General features: G+C 32.6%; 1 protein-coding gene across 2 annotated transcripts in view; it reads left to right on the top strand.

The window, feature by feature from the left end:
* Positions 1–10,178, top strand: part of Grd (GABA-gated ion channel) — a 90,305-nt gene that overhangs the window by 1,959 nt on the left and 78,168 nt on the right. The window lies entirely within an intron of this gene.

The raw sequence follows: 10,178 nt of genomic DNA, 5'->3' as shown, positions 1-10,178 counted from the left end.
CAACCTCGAGAACAGTTTTTGTATTTCGTCCATGAACGATTGTGACTCGAAAGGAAATAATCGAATCCACTGTGGTACTATGCACAATATGAAAAAATTATTCTGGTTTAACAAATTTCTTAAAATAAATATCAATGTTGCTTCTCGTGGTCCACTTTCTTCTTTTTCTAAACTCTGTTATATGACTTTGTTATCGAGTTTTTGCTTTTATTTTTGTGTTTATCTTTGTGATAAGATAGAAGAATTCGTCGTATAATTAATTATTTATTCTTCCTGAGAGCTCATAACTGCGTAATTCTTTAAAAAAAAATCATCTTGAACATTTGCAGTTTATTTAAATCAATTTCATAACAGATAAGTTTGCGAGAGATTTTGTGGTATTACTAAATGAAATAAAAAAGTTTGCTAAAGTGCAATGAATGGAAAGAACAGAATTAAGCAGAGTTTTTGTACATATTCCGTGTTTATCCGATCGCCGAGGTGTGATTAAAAAATGAGTAAAACAACAAACGCTTCTTTTCCTATTTTCGCGTAAACTTACTAAGCATATTCGCTGAATGGGCTTGCATTTTCAAATTCTACGCTCCGTGGAATAACTTTCAATTAATTCAAACCATTTAAATTCGTTTCATACTATTAATTCAACAGAATATGAAGTTATGAACGGATAACTGCAACTATCTGAATAACTTGATTCTTGTTCTTTTCCATTTAAGTCAGCCACTGTATTTGGCGATTATAATGCAAAACTCTTTCGTTTCATCTAGATTGAGAAAGTTATGAAGTTCTTAGCTACTGTGTGGTTAATACTGTCTTCTACTCAATACCATTCTGCAAAATCATGGATTTCCAAATCGACGCTTGCTTCCAGAAATATAAATTTAGTTTCACTCTATCTCTATAGTTAAATTGACTCGATAAATATTTCATCTAATTTCTTGTTCGCCAAGGGTTTCATTCCATGAATATATACTTTAAAATTATCGTATTGATTAGTACAATTTTTCTACAATTAAGAAATCTATTAAGTTGAACAAGAAATTAATCGATATTACTTGCACATCAAGGAAGAATTTACATACGAAAGAAATGTTTATAATTACATTGTCTCGTGGTCAACAAATCTCAAACTCGACATATTTTACAGCGCTCCTACTAAGTGCATAGAAAACAAATAAAACAAAATTACAAACTCCTACTTTCTTCTTACAACTAGAATGAATATGAAATTCTGAATTACGGTCAATAGAATTTTAAACAAAGAATATATCTGAATACTTCTATCACAACGATCAATGTTACGAATTTTTAAATTCAAAATGAAATAATAAATTCGATACTCATTATAGCCTAACTCGTTACATATCTCTAACAAAAATATAAAAATATAAGAAAATAAATATAGATAATATAGATATCTTTCATATTGCAGTGTTATCTATTGTATTCGTTTCTTTGTTATCAACTAAAAAGATTTTAAAATTCTTTTCTATGGTATTATTAAGAATTATGATTTTTAACTTGGAAATGTCTGCATATTTTCATAACCATACGATTTTAAATAGATTCTATAAATTTCATAACATTTCTATATTATTAAATTCTACTTATGATCTATAACAAACACAACATTGTTATTTATATTTTGCATCGTGTTATTTGCTTTTAATTGCCTTTCACTTTCCAAATTCCATTGACGAAAAACATGCAAATCACTGACAGCTCAATTGTTGGCGAAAACTCCATGTAATTCGTTACGCAAGTGCAAACCAATTTCAGGCAAAGAACATAAATCTGCACGGAACAGAGCATTTCAATGTTAGGGTAATATCTCTATTGTACCTTGACCACATAGTTATTTACGCTATTATTGTTCAACAAAGCGGTCAGTCATCAGCAGTAAAGGCGTTTTACGTGTTGTTTCTGTTTTTAATTAGTATATATAGCGTGTCGTAGAAAATTGGAACAGTTTACGACGTCAAAATAATTCGAAATAAAATTACTTTTGTCAGTTACTCAAGGAAATAATAGTGCAACGTGATATTAACAATACGATGAGTTTGAGAATAGCGATTTAATGTAATTTATGCAGCAAAATCTTCTGTCGAAGTTTGTTTTTTCAAGCAATTTGGATTATTGCATATATATATTTTTTATAGGTTTTTGTAGATTATTGCATACTGTGGTAATACTTGTTTCCTGTTGTACAAGAAAATAATTCTATAGCTCTTGTAATAGTTCTAAGGTTAAAGTTGGGGAGCTCAAGATTAACGACGAGACATTATATGAAGGGACGATATAAAAATAACATAAACAGTAAAATCTCGCCTATCCGAAATAATATGAAAAAACAAAATTGTTCGGATAATTGAATGATATCACTTTGCTCATATAAAATTTCTTCTTTAAATATAGATTAAAATTAATTGGCAGTTTCTTTAAATATTTCTGGATCTCATATCTTTTTGGTTGCTAAATCTTATTATAATTCTTTCACCATAAATAACTGCATAGATTTATATTCTTTTTGTATTTCGAACTATCGAAACGCTTTTTCCAATGCCTCGGATGCTTGGGCGTCAGAAGGCACTTGTCCATTGCCAGCAGCGTTTACTGTTTCCATTTCTATGAAATCGTCTCTATCGCGATGAAAACATTTCGTTGCGTTAATATATTTAAGATTTTCTACTGTTACCAGGGAAATCTACCTGCTTTAGACAATATTCGATATCAAGTTTGTACTTTTTAATGTCGTCATCGTGGCTTTTTCAACGTCATGTATTTTTCCTGATCCCGTTGCACTCGCTTCACTCTCCAGTTTTTTAATTATGTTAGAACGCTAGTTTCATATTAAATTCTTCCAATCAAAATTCACTGAATCGAATAAAGCAAAGGATACATTGTGCACGAACACTAATAAAATATGTACATATTTGAAATGGAAAAAGATATTCAGTGGTGGGCATAATTAACTTAATAAATAATTATGGAAAGTATATGAATTTGTTAACGAAATAGAATGACTGGTTAATAAGGATTAGAACATTGATAAAATGCAATCTTCGTAGCAACCTATTAACGTCATTAGTCGTCAATAAGTAAATTTGATTAAACGTCGAAGGACTAACAGACGTTAAAAGCGATAGAAGATCTTGATAATTGCGTGAATGTTGAAACTTGAAATGTTTCTATATATAATTTCATGGGAATATTGATATAATATTTCGGGTCTCGTATCTTTACGAGTGTCTTCGAATTAGAGATCGAAAGCTTTAATCTTGGCGGAAGATTCGTACGTGACTGCCTTGAACGAGGTGACCGGGATACATTTTCGAAATGCAACAGCTGCGTCGATTTTGAGCGACACGTGCTACAGCTATGAAATATGTCATCCTGAGAATCGTTTTGTCATGAGAATCAGACGTGTTATCTTGGTCGAGTGTGAGGGATTATAGTTGGAAGACGAACGGTATAGAGGGTGCAATTAATTAAACGGAGATTTTGTGATTCTTAACGAATGAATGACACGTACGTTTATTTCGTTTATACGAATTTTTGGTACGTGTATTTATTCTATCTTATTTACATATTTTACATATTGTTCATTCACATTACATGTCATCATTATTTTATCTACATGGGAAATAATTAAATACATGAATTTTTATTTACGCGAGAATAATTTGTAATGTAGGGACCTTATGAATTTAAAATAATCCTTGTAACTAAGAGATTATTGTTTTTGTAGTAACATCCGGGTTACGGATTTTATATACTTACATCTTTCGTTCGTTAACTTTTTTTAATAACGGTGTGTTTACTGTTAGAACTCATCTGTGTGTTATATTGATGTAAAGTATTCATTATTTAGAATATCTATTAATTATTATATTTCGTTAAATTAAATCATATTATTACTGGACGGATTTTTGGAAATGAAAAGTTATTATTTTAGTGGAAAGGAAATCTGAACACACCCGGTATATAATGCGAAGCTATAATACGCGAGAGAAGTAGTAAATGAGCTGTACAAAAGGTAGAATGCATTATTTATTTAGCGATCAAGGATCGAAGATAACGACGCATGGAAAACTTCTCGGGCATCTGTCTGAGTGAAAATAAGAGTCGTGTAAAGTGGATTTTAATGCGTGCTAGATTTTCATCGCTTTATCGACGATTCCGTTTCGTGATCGCGTGTTCTAAAAATCTTGTTTCTAGTTTGTTTCTCATTTGGCTAAATAAATTCACAAAATACATGAATATAAAATTAAAATAATATAAAATTGTACATGAATATATGTAGCGTGGCATCTCCTTAAAGAATCAGAATAATTTGAAATCAACTTTCACACGAAGATCGAAATTAATTTAAATGATCCGTCTTACCAGCATTACAGTAGACTATCGTTGCTACGATAAACTGCCGATGCAATTAATTTAGAGTTCGGTCTTCTTTGTCAGAAGAATTTGATAACAAAACTGTAAAAAATGTTGCCCTTTTACACAATTACAGTGGTGAACAAAAGAAATCTTATAAGATAAGATGTATAAAAAACAATATAATTTTGTTAACTAGACCTAAGTTCAATAAAAGCGATCTAACGCAAAATTAATGACTGTAACGAATACTTGTGAAAAATTTCTAGTCCTTGTAAAGAATTCATAGCGTGTTCTTCTATTCGTCACTGTAGGTTTACTTTCCTGAGCGAATGCTCGCTCGTGGTTACACCATTAAGATGTGTTTAGATCAAGCTGAGCAGCACATGATTCAACGGAAGATTTGAATCGGGAGAGACTCATATTATTCTGTCTTGGAATACCAACGTTGTTTTGGTTTGCTAGATTCGAAGGGAAACGAGCTCCCGACAAAATATTATCGTTGTTATTTGTAATTGTCAACCAGAGTTACATTTGAACTTTTTATAATAACACCAGTCGATACAAATAGACGAACGTGCTCACTAGGACAGTCATTATAGCGAGTTGAATAGTTGAACAATTAGAGAGTTGAATAGTAGCATTGAGCGAGCGACGACTATACGCTATCATACACTATCTCTGTACTTGTACTTACAGTGATTTTAATATACATTGACTGTTACAATTTTATCACTCTTTTTTAAACAAATTAACACGTATAATAATCCATCTCAAAGCGAAACAATGTCTGTTGTTCTTCTACTTTATTAAAATTAAAGTATAAAGGAGCATTTATTCGTCGTTTGCTCGTCATCGAAATCGAGAATCGATGACTATTTACGCTAAACGTACTATGTTCTTGCTCGTTTGGTCTAAACGCACCTTTAGATGGTTTCAAGCCGCGTCGAAATTAATTTCATAAGAAATGGAAGCTCCGATACGGCTTTGTCGGTGTTTGCGAACATCGACACTCTGGTTCGTGCACAGTTAAATAGGATTAAGAGTGGGTTATGGAGACATGTACTCCTTATGCATTACGAAACTCCTTAGTTTGGTGATCATTCGCGACGTTAATAGTTTCTATCCCTGTTGTTCTACGCTTTTCTAATTTTATTAAATACGTATCGAGTCAATTGTAAAAATAAGAGGGACTACGTTGTACATTTGTTACTACGATAATAGGAACATTGATTTCATAAAATGCAGTTCTAATTTTTTAATGGAAATAAATATATCTTTCGTTAGTCGGCGCAATAACAGCCATAAACGAGAAAAGGAAACGCGAAATCATACAGACCATTCGAGAAACCTGCTCGGACCTCATAAACAATAATAGATATGTAGTATTTTACCTGGGTCTCGGCCCACCAAGGCATACCAGGAAAAGAAAAAACGGACACCATAAGAAAGGAAGCAACAACAGGTCCATTAAACAATAGAAAAAAATAAAAAAGCAGTAGAAAAACCAATCCCTTATGAAAACTTCCTCGGATCGATCTACAATATCGAGAAAGAGGAATGGAACACGACGAAAGGAACGAAAACACGACTTGGTGAAAGACTTCTATCAACAAACGTTCATTCTCAACTTAAACAGAAAAGTCGACTATGAGAAAGCTCAGAATCAGATACATGAAGATCACTCACGAATACCTCCTATGCAAGACAACACCAATAATTTGCACTTTGTGCAAGCAGATAACATCCATATAAGATAAGGGTAGCTGCTATATGCTAGATAATAATATCTGAACCCAAAGACTTAAGTACAAATTGAATTGAAAGATCGTTTTGATATCAAAGAATCACATCATAGACGCTTTAAATTAGCTGAAAGAAATGAAGGACAACGAGAGGAAATAAAAGAAGAAAAAGAAAATATTTTTTTGCTTAATTATTTGGTTCAGATGTTTCGGTACAAAATAAATATGTAAACTCATGAGTTGTAGCTGTAAGGCTTACATCGAAGGTTACTTGCAAGAAAAGGTCGTGAACAGTCTCGATAGCCAAAAATGTTACATAGTATTAGTATTTTCTTTTTTTCTTTTAGCTATGATCGCTCAAGTCAAAGGAGCGCGACCATTCTTAATAAGAAAAGATTAGAAGCATATGTAATATGTAACGAATAATTACAAAAGGGTGAAAAAGATCAGTATGAAAAAGTTTGAAAAAGTAGCCTCGAAAGCTCCAACTTCCAGCTGAAATTGAATTTCGTTCAGCCTTTGTTAAACGTAACCCCTGGTCGTCCCTTTTCCATTTAACCTTCGTATCAATTCATTCTCGAGATGGGAGCAGGTGGTATTGAAAAATAGATACAGCCGAAATCTTAAAGGAATCGTTAGCGGTTTCGTTCAACGTAGACTGCGCGAGGACACTACGTTGAGATCTCTTCAAGAAACTTTTCTCGTTTCAGTCCCTGCTTTTTCGTACCAAGGTTCAGCTTCGCAAACTCTGCGGAATTTCTACTACAGAAACATTTACAAGCAAAAGTATAGAGATAAGGAATAACGTTTAATTTGTATGTACTTCTGGTACGTATTTGCATGTGCTTTGAAACTGCGTTAGAGGCTGCAAGTTCTGCTCGAAATTACAAACGTTGTGTTCGAACAACTCGTGGAATAATATATATATATAAAATAGAAGATATTTAATTAATTTAGATGTGGAACGTTTTCAAGATTATTTGAAGCTCAACTTTTTTTAATTAGGAAAATATATTGTTTTCTGTAGATTCCTATTAAGAATTCGGTTAATCAGATTCTTATGAGAGAAAAAACGAAACTTTTGTACTCGACATTTTTTTACAACAATAGTAGCTAATATTCTTGTTCGTATTGTAAAATTCTATTATTAGGAATAGATTTTTATTCGGATGATAATGTAATCGATACGAAGAGAGGATTTTTTAGAAGGGATAATATTGAATATACACGAGAAATTATTTTACGACATCTTTCTATGCGTAGTAAGATTGTTTTCTGGAATTCTGCCAAGATCAAGACTCTCGAACGATAATCGACTTCAAGAACTTGAAAGGATTCTGTCTCATCTGCAGTGACGTTTTCCATCATGTCTCCGTTAAGGTAGTACGCAATTTCCGGATCTTCCGGGAAGAACATCTTCGGATGGAGACCATCAGAACCTCGTCAATTGAGCAGGAAATAATGAGAAAATTACTTTACGCGTTTATTAAATCTCGATGCTTGAACGAGGATTAAAACGGAGGAATAGTTTCTCTCACGTAGAATGTACAGTTATCTTTTTAACAAACTTAAGAATTACATTTTATCAATAATTTAATCGAATTGTCATAAAGACTGTCAGTTTATTAAATCTTTTTAAGATAAAAACGCTCATGTCGCGTATTTATTCTCAACAATATTCGCTAACGAAATAAATAATTTTGTCGTGTGTCTCGTTCTCTTTTCATATTTGTTGAACTATTTTGACGTATATATAGAATAGGTGAAATATAAGCCGATAATTCGAGATCGAAATCTGAATTTACGAGTGGCGTGATAAATTTGGCGCACAACGAAGACGGCTTTAAAAAAGAATCTTAAGAAAGTTCTGTTGCTCGGTTATAAGCGAAAGCATAGGCAGAATAGAAGACAAAGGACCAGGTGTCAAGGACGATATCGAGAACCCTTGAAAGCGTTCGCGATCAATCGTCACTGGTTTATCTCCATTTCGCTAGACTGCATTCTTGACTTACGATCGAGGCTGTGCCAGCAGATCGATGAACATCTGCGAGATAAACAGCGAAAAGCGGGAGAAATATGAACGAAAAATCGAGAGGAGTTTGAGAACCAACAGACATATTTTTCGATCTGAGATCTTTTACATATCTGTTCGTATGAAAGCGCGATTAAATTTATTTCAAAAAATTAGAAGCCAATGGGAATAAAATAGAATTTTTAAGATAATAGATTATTCGGTGATAGAACTTTTCTGCGAACGAAATAACTATCTTCGAGAGATATGTATACTTCAAAAGTTATATCGATTAATTCCATAAATGGAAAAGTAAAAGCGATGATATTATATACGCTATTTTTAAATTAAATTAAATGGTCGAGTAGAACATGTAGATTTAGGTGCATTTTATTTTATTTCATCATTATATTATTCTTCGTTTTATATCTTCTTTTTACATTATTCTATTTTATTTATTATATCGTAATATTATATTATATTGTGAGTAGTCCATTAGTAATACGAAAGAGAATAGGTGCGCAAGTAAATGAGTAATGAATTAATAATTATAATTATTGGAAACTTAACAGCTAATTGTAATAATTCTGGCTAGTAAGTAATTGACAAAAAAATAACTAAGTACTTAAATATAACTTAAATACCAAGAATTACTAACTATAACAACATAATAACAAAAAGGCAGACAAGATCTAAAGCGATAAAAGGAACTGTTGGTGTGTGTTTAAGCGAGATGGTTGCAGAAAAAAGCTATGCATGCTAAAGGCATGTAGTATCATGCGATTGAAGCAGCCAAAATAACCGTAGAATGTACGACGATGTTCAACTTGCAGTAGTTCACAACGACGTACATTTTTGGATGGAACATTAAGTATAAATTTCTCTATAATGTTAAAAAAATGACCGATTATTAGATCAGATGTATAGGATGATTTATTTTAATTTTTCTTTTACCTTGACCAAAGTAGAGAGAGTCGAGCAGTGTATAGAATGTTTTAAAAAACGTGGACAAGAATTTGGTATATAAGTTGCGTCGTTCAGGAGCCACGTTGTTCAACTCTATAAATTGAAAAGTAAAACAAGTGATGATATATCGTAAACATTATTTTCAAACCTACCTTGCAATTCGTTATTATTCGTATTATCTCCTTTTAACAAACGAACTCATGGCGGGGGATAATCAATGTTTTTTAAGAATCGGACACCGATCGTGTATTTATGTAATAAACTTGAAAAATTGACAAAAAACAGGGTTGATCAGTTACACTCTTTTTTATTTATAAACTTGTAATAATTCTTTTTCTCCCTTAACGTTCATCTCTTCAAGATTGCTTCTGTATTTGATATTGACAGACCGTGCTGTTCAAAATTCCATTATACCGTTAGTCGAAACGTACGATTTTGGTCTCAAGGTGTTTCTCGTGGCAGAACTTACTCGCGAAAGTAATTTCGGTATATTCGAAAGTCGAGAAGTCAATTCGATAGGAAACTTTTCGCGCAAAGCGCCGGTGTATCATATTATTCACGGGAAACTTTAAACCGGAATATTGATTAAAAACGACGCTTTATAATACGAATTTCAGTTTCAAGAATATACCAAATAGAACAGAAAGTTCAAGTAATTAAACGACAGGTGAAAAATATTCGTACATTCTCCAATTTGCTGTATTTCTACCTGAATCTTCGTTATCTCTATTGGGAATGACTCTCTCATTGGTTCATTTTTATCTTCGTTACGTTAATTACTTATTTGCGAAGGTGAAGGCATTTTACGGTATTTTATTCGAAAGCTTGAAAAGTAAATCTTACTGAGATGATTTTTTGCTGCGCTGTGTTTGCGCGACGAATGTTCGCAAATTCATTTCGTCAGACGATGAGGCGACCCCGAATTGAGGGTTCTCAGGAAAGTAGAAGATTTTGGTGAGCATCGTGGGCCAAGCAAACATGGAATATTGCAAATGAAACTCGGCTCTGTGCCTATTCGTATCTGCCTTTTCCTTGTCTTGTGTGCGAGGCAAGTTTTGACTTCCTATTTCAAATTCTTT

Source organism: Bombus fervidus, chromosome 1 (genome assembly GCF_041682495.2).
Source record: "Bombus fervidus isolate BK054 chromosome 1, iyBomFerv1, whole genome shotgun sequence".
In the NCBI taxonomy this organism is placed as follows: Eukaryota; Metazoa; Arthropoda; class Insecta; order Hymenoptera; family Apidae; genus Bombus; species Bombus fervidus.
This window is presented reverse-complemented; position numbering and strand designations above follow the sequence as displayed.